This window comes from Suricata suricatta, chromosome 7, assembly GCF_006229205.1.
Source record: "Suricata suricatta isolate VVHF042 chromosome 7, meerkat_22Aug2017_6uvM2_HiC, whole genome shotgun sequence".
NCBI classification, from domain to species: Eukaryota; Metazoa; Chordata; class Mammalia; order Carnivora; family Herpestidae; genus Suricata; species Suricata suricatta.
In genome coordinates, this window is record NC_043706.1 from 45,406,132 (window position 1) to 45,415,393 (window position 9,262).

The 9,262-nt window shown below is 39.6% G+C and overlaps 1 long non-coding RNA gene across 1 annotated transcript in view; it reads right to left on the reverse strand.

Annotated features, from left to right (window-relative positions):
* The window catches only part of LOC115297052, a 174,109-nt gene extending 171,659 nt beyond the window's left edge, over positions 1-2,450 (reverse strand). Inside the window, exon 1 of the long non-coding RNA XR_003911235.1 lies at positions 2,403-2,450. This is a non-coding gene — a long non-coding RNA (uncharacterized LOC115297052). The remainder of the gene's footprint in view (positions 1-2,402) is intronic.
* Between the last annotated feature and the right edge of the window lie 6,812 nt (positions 2,451-9,262).

Consider the following 9,262-nt stretch of genomic DNA (forward strand, 5'->3'; position numbering starts at 1 on the left):
AGATAGCTGTGAAATTAGGTGATTAACTAGTTGGTACCTAACCTTCTAATTTCTGTATAAGTCTAATTACATGAAATAGAAGTGGGGGTTTTGATTTTTTACTTTGCTTTTCTGTTTGGAGTATCATTGAAACTACTGTATTGTAAATGACGGAAAATAATTGCATATGTTAAAAAAATAAATTGTATAAAAAATAAAAATAAAATGCATCTCTTAAAAAAAATAAAAATTAAAATTAAAAAAAAGAAAAGCTATAGGAGATCCCTCCTTCCTTCCTATTCTTACTTTTTACCCTTCTTCCTCTTCCCTTTCCTTCTTTCCATTTTGTCTGTCTTGTTTCAGAATAAACACATAAAAAAATTATGTCAGGGGCTCTTGGGCGGCTCAGTTGGTTAGTACCTGATCTTGGTTTCTGCTCAGGTCACGTTCCCACCGGTCCTGTGTTCCAGCGTCCTTGGGATCTTGTCTCCCTCTCTCTGCCCTTCCCCTGCTCATTCATTCATTCTCCCTCTCTTTCTCTCTCTCTCAAAATAAATAAACTTTTTAAAAATATTTTTAAAAATTATGCCAAAGATGACCAGATTGCCTAACTGAACTTGCCCGGAAAAAGAAAGAAGGAAAAACAGATCAGGGTCTGGTTCTGAGTGAGGCAGAAACACACATTGCCCTGTCTCTCTCGCTGAATGCAGCTCTCAAACCTGGAGAGAAGGCTGGGAACAGCTAGGTGAAGACTGAACATGGTGAATACTGGCAGGTGGGTCAGTGAAGAAGAGCAGCTTTCTAAGCACCGGACCCCTGGACCAGGGGCTGGCTTGTCGTTTTTATCTATCTTTCCTCCAGAATCCTGAGGCTGCCATTCCACACAGGCATCAGGATGGAGGGAGAGCGTCAGGAGCAGCACTGCCATTCTGGCCTAAAGAGTAGGAAAGGGATCACCTAGTTCTCAGAGAGGGAAGAGGACTCTCTCTGTCTTCTGTTCTTTCTTCCCCTACTCTCTGGTGCCCAAGCGCGCAGGCAGTGTTTGCGCGGTTAGTGGCAGCAGTGACCGGGGCAGTGACCAGGGCCCCATGGAAAGGAGACTTTCTCTTTCACAGCAATGACGGTCCCAGCAGGGTGGGGTAGGACCACGTGACTGTTTTCTCTTTTTTGATAAATGCTTATCCACCTCCCTCCAACCCCACATCGCTTCCCCCTCCCTCTGGAGAAAAAGGCATTTCACACCCATTTCACAGGAGTGAGTTCTGAGTCTAAACACAGAGAGCACTTCAATGGGGTCTTCCAGGGACCCCCTGGGGAGGCCAGTAAATGAGAACTCTGAGAATGAGGCATGAAGCAAGTTGCAGTTTGGTTCCGCTCCCTCCAGTGGCTTCCAGGCGGAAGTTGTCACCACAGCTGTTGGCTATTCGTTTGTGAGGCTACGGAACACACTGGAAGCAGGAGATGGAACAAAGCTAATGACACCACCACTGTACGCCCTGATTGAATCATTTTTCTTCAGTAAATGCTCCCTGGACTGCAGTAAGCCTCTGGCAAACTTCTGAAGTTCCGGTAAAGTCGATTCTGTGATCATTTTTGTAAGATTTTTTGTGCTTTTATGGAGAGGAGAATCTTTAGAGTCCTTATTCAACCGTTTTCAACAACATACCATAAAGATTTAACTCTGCTATGTAACTTAATTTTACCACTATAATTTACTTCTTTTTTTTTCCCCTTCCTCCTTCTGCTCTTTCCTAACTTCCATTTCATAGATTCAAATCTGTTCTAATAGCTTAACAGTTACACGTGATTTTTTTTTCTTTTAGAGGTTACCCCTAACTTAACAAGAATCCACCATGTGCTTTTTTTCCCTTCCCATTTTCTGAAAGTTTCAAATGTTTCTTTCTCACAAAAATGACAGCTATTAACACATATATTTTCAGCTGTTTTTGCCATCTCCGTCAGCTGATGTGGGATACCTTCCTAGACCCCCTAGTGGATGGCTAAAAAACATGGAGAGTAGTGAGCTCTATATGTTTTTTCCCCTATATACATACCTAGGATAAAATTTAATTTATACATTAGGCACAGTAAGAGATTAACAACAAGAATAAAATAGAATAATTATAATGATATACTGTATCAAAAGTTATATGAATGTGGTTTTTCTCTCTCCTCCTGTCAAAATCTTATTGTACTGTACTCACCTTTCTTGGGATGATGTGAGAAGATAAAATGCCCACATGATGAGGTGAATGAGGTGGGCGCTGTGATGTAGCGTAGGGCTGCTCCTGACCATCTGACCAGACCATCTGACCACACAAGGGAAGGAGGGTCATGTGCTTCGAGAGAGCTGTTGACCCTGGGAAACTGTAGAAAGTGAAACAGAATCTTGGATAAGGGGAGATTACGGTAATACTGCTCACCTGTGGCTCTAACACTGCTGCTTAATCAGGACTGGGCCTGTGTCATCCCATGGGTCTCTGAAAACGCTGGCCTCTGATGCCACCTCTTTCATATTATTTCCCACCACTTTCTTGTTCCATTCATGGCACTGGACCACATTAGCCTTTCAATATGATGGCCAAGAACACTTAGTTTTTTACTCCCAAGTGGCCTTTGTGCTTTTGGTTCCCCAGCTTAAATACCTCCTTCTGTCCCACTGTTACCTCATTAAAGAGTTCTGTTGTTACCTGATTCAGCACTGAGCTCTGACAGTACTCTGCAGTTGGCAGGAATTTCCCTACTCACTACACTTAGAAAATAGCACCATTTAAACCATAGATGTTCCTGCAGTTGAAACTGAGTTCTCTGGTTTGCTCAGCTATATCCTATATGAAATAGACTATTTCATGGTTACTTGGCTTTGGGGATTATTGTTATCAACCCCAGATTTTCAATAAACTTTTGCTTAAAATTAAAATTATCTCTTTCATTTGTTCTGTGTTACCAAGTTGAATGTCCAGTCATAGACTACATCTGATAGAAGCTTCCTGTAATTGAAATGAACATTCTCTCGCTTAGAATTTTGACAAATTGAGGCATGTTTCTTGTTAGGACACTACTTGGTTTAGAAATTCAAAGATTATAGCTTCTTTTCTTCTATTCGTTTTCTAAATTTGGTTCTGGAGTTGGAGGGGGGGTGGGGAACAGAGCTGCCTGATGTATTTTTCTCTTGGTAAATGCACACAAACAATAATTAACCTGCACCAGGGATATATAGCCACGTCCAGATAATATAACTCTTTCTATATATCAGGGGAAATATAAATCTTTCATTATTTAGAGTTGTCTCTCTATTTTCCTAACAGCCTGAAAACATTAATTTTAAATGCTAATGGAAATTACCAGAGTGCTCCTAGGTACGGAATACATCCAAATTCAGCCTTAGCAGCTGTAGGCAATCATCAAACTGAATTACCTAAAGGGATATGGAAAGAGGACAGATGCTGGCCAATTATCATAACCTAATTGCAGCTGGGCGCTTGGTATAGCTAGGATAGTAAAGTTTTTATCAGGCTGGAACAGAACTAACATTTAGGGGATTTTAAGCAGTTTTTGCCTACCAAGGGAGCAAACTAAAATGTGCCTTTGGGGAAGACTCTTCTATTCTGAAGGCACCCTTCTAGTCATACAAGTACCTACTCATTATTTGGGGGGTATCTTCATCTGTAGTGGAGAAACTCAACTAGAGATGCTCCAAAATGAACTTAGTACTGTGAATTGAAGAGCTTTGACAGAATCAGAATGCACTGCAGATTTGTTTTGATAATTTCCAATTCCCTACAATTTTTTTCTTGTTCTTGTTAGGTTCTATGATTCTTATCCAAAATAATTACTCACTGGAGATGGGGACTACAGATACTGAAAGGAATATGTAAAAAGGCACTTCCTTGGCTTGACTCTAAATGTTCTGGTTGCAATGCTGTCATCGAAGGCTGAGTAGCCTAGATTTGTGAACAGAACCACAGGAATTATTCTGTCTGGGTCATTGGGAACTCACAGGGATGGATGATGGGCTTTGGATTTCTCATAGAAAGGAAAGGTATTTTTGATGTCAGTCAATCTCAGAAATGTTTAATTATGAGGCAGAAAATAAACATTGAACTAAGGAAGAAAATAATTTCCTTTTCCCATTGCTGGTTCTCTTAGGTGTAGAGATGTGAGAGGCATTCTTGATTGTTAGAATGTGCTTCAGCTGAAAGCAAATCAAAACCAGAAAGGGAGGTGAACGCTTAAAGAACTAGCCAAAAGGGACTTAGCATTTCCCCTCAGCCTAACTAAACTTCAGACAGACTTCTCCCAGACTCTAGGTCTCCCCTCTCTCTTTTTTTTTAGAGCATTTACTTTAGAAATCTTTCTCTACCCCCTTGAGCTGTTTCAAAAGCCTCTTAGTTATTTTACGTCCCAAGATTGTCTTTCTCAAGGACCTGGGAACCATCATTTTGAAATATTACCAATCAAGGAAAATAGCCCCCTGTTACCCCAGTGCAGTATGTGGGCAGGTAAGGACCGAACCTCTTTGGGTGCCTTGTTCCAAGTTTTAAAACTACATTCAGTCAGAGGCACCTAGCTGGCTCAGTCAGTGGAGCATGGAACTCTTGATTTTGGGGTTGTGGGTTCAAGGCCCATGTCAGGTGTAGAGATTACTTACAACAATAAATAAAATCTTTAAAAAAAAAACCCTACCTCTGTCATGAAAATCAGAGCAAGTTTACTTTCCCTTTCAATAAGGCCAATCAGCAAATGTAGATGTCCTGTGGCTTCTTACCCCCAGCTCTGAAACTCTCAAACCTTGCTCTTTGTTTCTGTAGAGTTGAGCTCAGATTGAGTTCTGATCTCTCTCCCTTGTTATGATTGCTATGTTAAAGCTTCCAACTGCTGAACCAAGTCCAGGGCAATTTTGTCTTGACAGGTTTGATTCTTTGGAATGCTGGGTTGATACTATCTCATAGTGTGTGCAATTCACTATAATGTTTAGTATTTGCTTTTATAGGGACCGTATCTTATTTTATACCCACAGAATGGCGACACTGTTGGCATTCATTTAGTCTATGTATATCTCTAGAGTGCTGCTGCCACTAGCAGACTCAGATCCACTTTGCACTCAGTTTTGTTAAAATATTTAGGAATTTTGTTTAAAAAGTACCTTGGGCACTGGAAAGCACATTCTTTAAACTTCACTTTTTCAAATGATTGCTTACTTGGCAAATACAAAATCATAATCCACTTTTTATGTCATTATTTTTCACTCCGTTTCTTTGTAACATTTCATTTATAACCTTTCATTTATAAGTATCTTATGAAAGTCCCTATTTAAGAGCCTTAGAAAAAAAAAGACGGAAACAAAAATAGGGAAGTCCCTATTTAAACTAACTTGACAATAAACTATAAATTTTAAAAAATAATAAACAAAATAAAATGAATAGGAACTAAAAAAATAAGAGCCTCAGTGGGAAAAAGAAAGGGAGTTCTCTTACCTATAGAGAACAAACTGAGGGTTGCAATGAGGGAGGTGGGTGGGGTTGGGCTAAATGGGTGATAGGCGTTAAAAAGGACACTTGTTATGATGAGCCCTGGGTATTTTATGTATGTGATGGATCACTAAATTCTACACCTGAAACCAATATTACACTATATGTTAAGCAGAATTTAAATAAACATTTTAAAAAATAGCCTTAGTGGAGTTTCTGCTTTTTGTTAATTTACACGGCATATGTCTAGATAAATCATGCCTAAAATTTTCTTAGTTATGTCCATTAGTTTGACCACAATCATCAATAAAAATCCCAAACGCCAAACAAAGAAAAGACTCATCTTCCATTTTCTTCCTGCATCTCTCAGATGCTCCATCAGTATCTGCCCTCACTCTATTTTCAGTAAACTCTGCTCTCACTTACTTCTGTCTCAATTTTGATTTCTATTCATCAAGGACCTTCTTGGCTGGTCCTGTGGGACCCCATCTGTGTCCTCAGACTTAGCATGCTGGCATCAGTAGTACCCATGTTTTCAGGCATTCATGGGGGGGTCTTGCAATGTATCCTCTGCAGATAAGACATAGAGGTCTGCCGCACTCTAGTCAGTACCCATAGCTTAGCAATGTGTGTATTTTTAAGTAGCATAGGTAGATATCAATTCCTATATGAGCTGCTAATTGTACTTAGTGCCTCTTAGAGATGACTATTGGTCATACATAAACTCAGTAGATTTCAATGTCACGGTCATTCAAACTAATACTTAAATATGATCCAGACTTCCTGCCCTCTTCCTCACTCATCTTACTCTACTCCACTTTCTTCCTCCCCTTCTGTCATTCCATCATTCTCTTTTTTTCTTTTACAAGTTTTCTTTAAGCAACCTGGCTTATTTCATCCAGAGCATTTCATCTCCAATTTATTTTCCTCTTCTTTTCCATTCATGATATCTTCTTTACATTTCCTTATATTTTTTTTTCTATTCTGGATCTTATTTCCTTCCTGCCTTCCTTCTTCGAACACTTACTAGTACTTTTCAGGTACTCATGGCTACAAAGAGAACTAAAACACGGCGGGCGTTTTCTCTTAACAAGGTCGCAGTACACTCCCCTCTCTCTATGCTCTTATGTAAGAGAGAATTTATCAAGTTTACAGTGAGGGGGAAAAACAAGCCCATGGGCAGCAAGGTGTGAGATGACTTTTAGTGCATGAAGCAGTAACTAGTTCCAGGCATACCTTATAATGATTGCTCTTTTTCAAGAGGTGAAGCATTGTGTATTTCTTCAGAGAAATAAGTTCCATGTTGAAAATATGGGTAAATCAGTGTAGAGTATAACAGATAACTTACTGCATGCTCTGTTCTTAACTTTCAGAAGTGGAGAACAAATTCTCTTTAAGATGACCCGTTTTTCATTAAAATCACTAAGCACATAAATTGAACTATTTCTACCCTGCACAGAGGAAATAATTAAGTTACTGGATGTAGCCTTGAGCAAAAGGACAAGTGTTAAACTGCCCTGGTTCTCTGGCTATTTTCAGCACAATAGAGGGTACCAGGGTGAATAAAAACCCAGTAGGTGGTTAAAACTCATCAAAGAGAATTCTTCACTCGCAGTAACTTAAAATTCATCATTTTTCTAGTCATAAAACACTTTGTTAGCCTCTCACATTCAATACTCACTAAGCTCCAATGTATCTTTGTTTCCAATTTCTTATGTTTCCATTTCCTTTCCTTCATTCCTATTAAGGTTCCAACTAAACCCTTTATCTTCATCACCTCAACACTCTGTACAATCTTTTGCATTACCGTCAAAGCTAAAGTCCTAAATATGTTGAAATATTTCATTCTAAACACCAAAACTTAAATGACTAGTTGGTGTATGAAGTTATGTAATATCTACATACTACTTCCTCAACTCCCCAAATGTTTGTTGATTATTTTAATAACTATCACCCATTGTGCCAGGCCAAAGCAGTCCACGAGCAAGCAAAAATAAACACAATGGCACTTGCAGGCTAATGTAGGAAACACATATTAATCAATAAATTGCAAAAATTAGGTTCACCTAAGCTAAAGAGCAATGGGAGTTTGTCATAGAGAAGTCAAGCCTAATCAGGAAGATTGTCCTAAGGCTGTGATGCTTGACCTAAGAGCTTAAAGAGTTTGAATTACTCAAGGGCAGAAAGGAAGGAAGGAATTTCCTGGCAAGAGGAGCCATCAGACTGTAATGCATACTAGACATAGTCTCCCTTCACCCCAACCGGAGCTCTGAAGCAAAGAGTGCTTGTTAGAGAATTCCTGCACTGGGAGTAATAGCCCGTTCACCACCTTCTTGCTCGTCATTAGCCAGGGGCTGCCCCAAGAAGAGTGTAACCATGGCTGAAACCTAAAGCAGACCAGAAGTTAACAGCTGAGGTTCTCACGTTGCTAACAGCTGGGCGAGGAGTTCTTTCCTAAAGAGAGATCTGAGCAATGCTTCCCCTTCCTACCACAATCCCCAATAATATACAATTCCAGAGAGCAGGACTAACATCCTAATAGCATGACAGGTGCATGTATAAGCAGAAACAAAGATTGAAACCACCTTAAAAAATCCACTCTGTTGGTAAGTGACAAGAATTCAAGTCCAAACCTAGATTTACACAATGCCAAAGTCCACCATCTTTTCACTGTTTAAATTCGCATATCATCTGAGCATCTACTTGGTGCCAAGCTCTGTCCTAGACATGGGGGTGGGGGTGGAGTGTGGGTGGGCACAGTGAATAAAACAGACAAAAATCCTGAGACGTGAAGCTAAATATCCAGTCCCTTAAGATACTAAAATAACTTGCAGGTACCAAACCACCATTGGCAGTCATTCAGAGTCCATGAAGAATAATAAATAGTGTAAGTAGAAGTTTAAGGTATTAAATATTCCAGAGTTCATGGAGGAGGAAAATGAATGTAGTTAGACAAATAAGCTTGACATCTTTTCATGAAGTATTCTAGAATGCATTTTAAAACAGACTTCTATAAACACAAAAGATAATAGTCATTAAGTAATAATAAGATTTCACCAAGAATAAATTATTTCTAGCTTACCTACTTCCTATTGCTACAGGAAAAAACAGGCAGTAGGATCTTCTTTTAGAAAGATGTTAGAAAAGGGGCGCCTGGGTGACTCAGTTGGTTCAGCATCCGGCTTTGGCTCAGGTCATGATCTCATGGTCCGTGGGTTCCAGCCCTGCACCGCGCTCGGTGCTGACAGCTAGCTCAGAGCCTGGAGCCTGCTTCAGATTCTGTATCTCCCTCTCTCTCTCTGACCCTCCCCTGCTCACGTTATCTCTCTCTGTCTCTCAAAGATAAATTAAAAACATTTTTAAAAATTAAAAAAAAAAAGAAGGATGTTAGAAAAGGACAGGTTTCTTAATTTTTGAAGAGGAATACATATCAACTGAAAAATAATATAGTCAATTAGGTTTACAGCTGGTGGTACTGTTCTCCAAAATATATGTAATAAGAGAAAGCCACTTTACCTGGCTGAAGGCTTCATGTAACAGGCTTAAAAATGTTATTTCTGATCTTGTTCAATAACTTTATCCAAATATAATGGGTATAGGGACACCTGGGTAGCTCAGTTGGTTAAGGGTCCAAACCTTGATTTCGGTTCAGGTCATGATCTCATGGTTGTGAGATCAAGCCCCATGTGGGGTTCCACACTGGGCATGGAGCTGCTTAAGAGTCTCTCTCTCCTTCTCCCTCTGCCCCTCCCCTGCTCATGCTTGCTCTCTATCAAAAATATATATGTATATATATTTAATGAGTTTCAGTT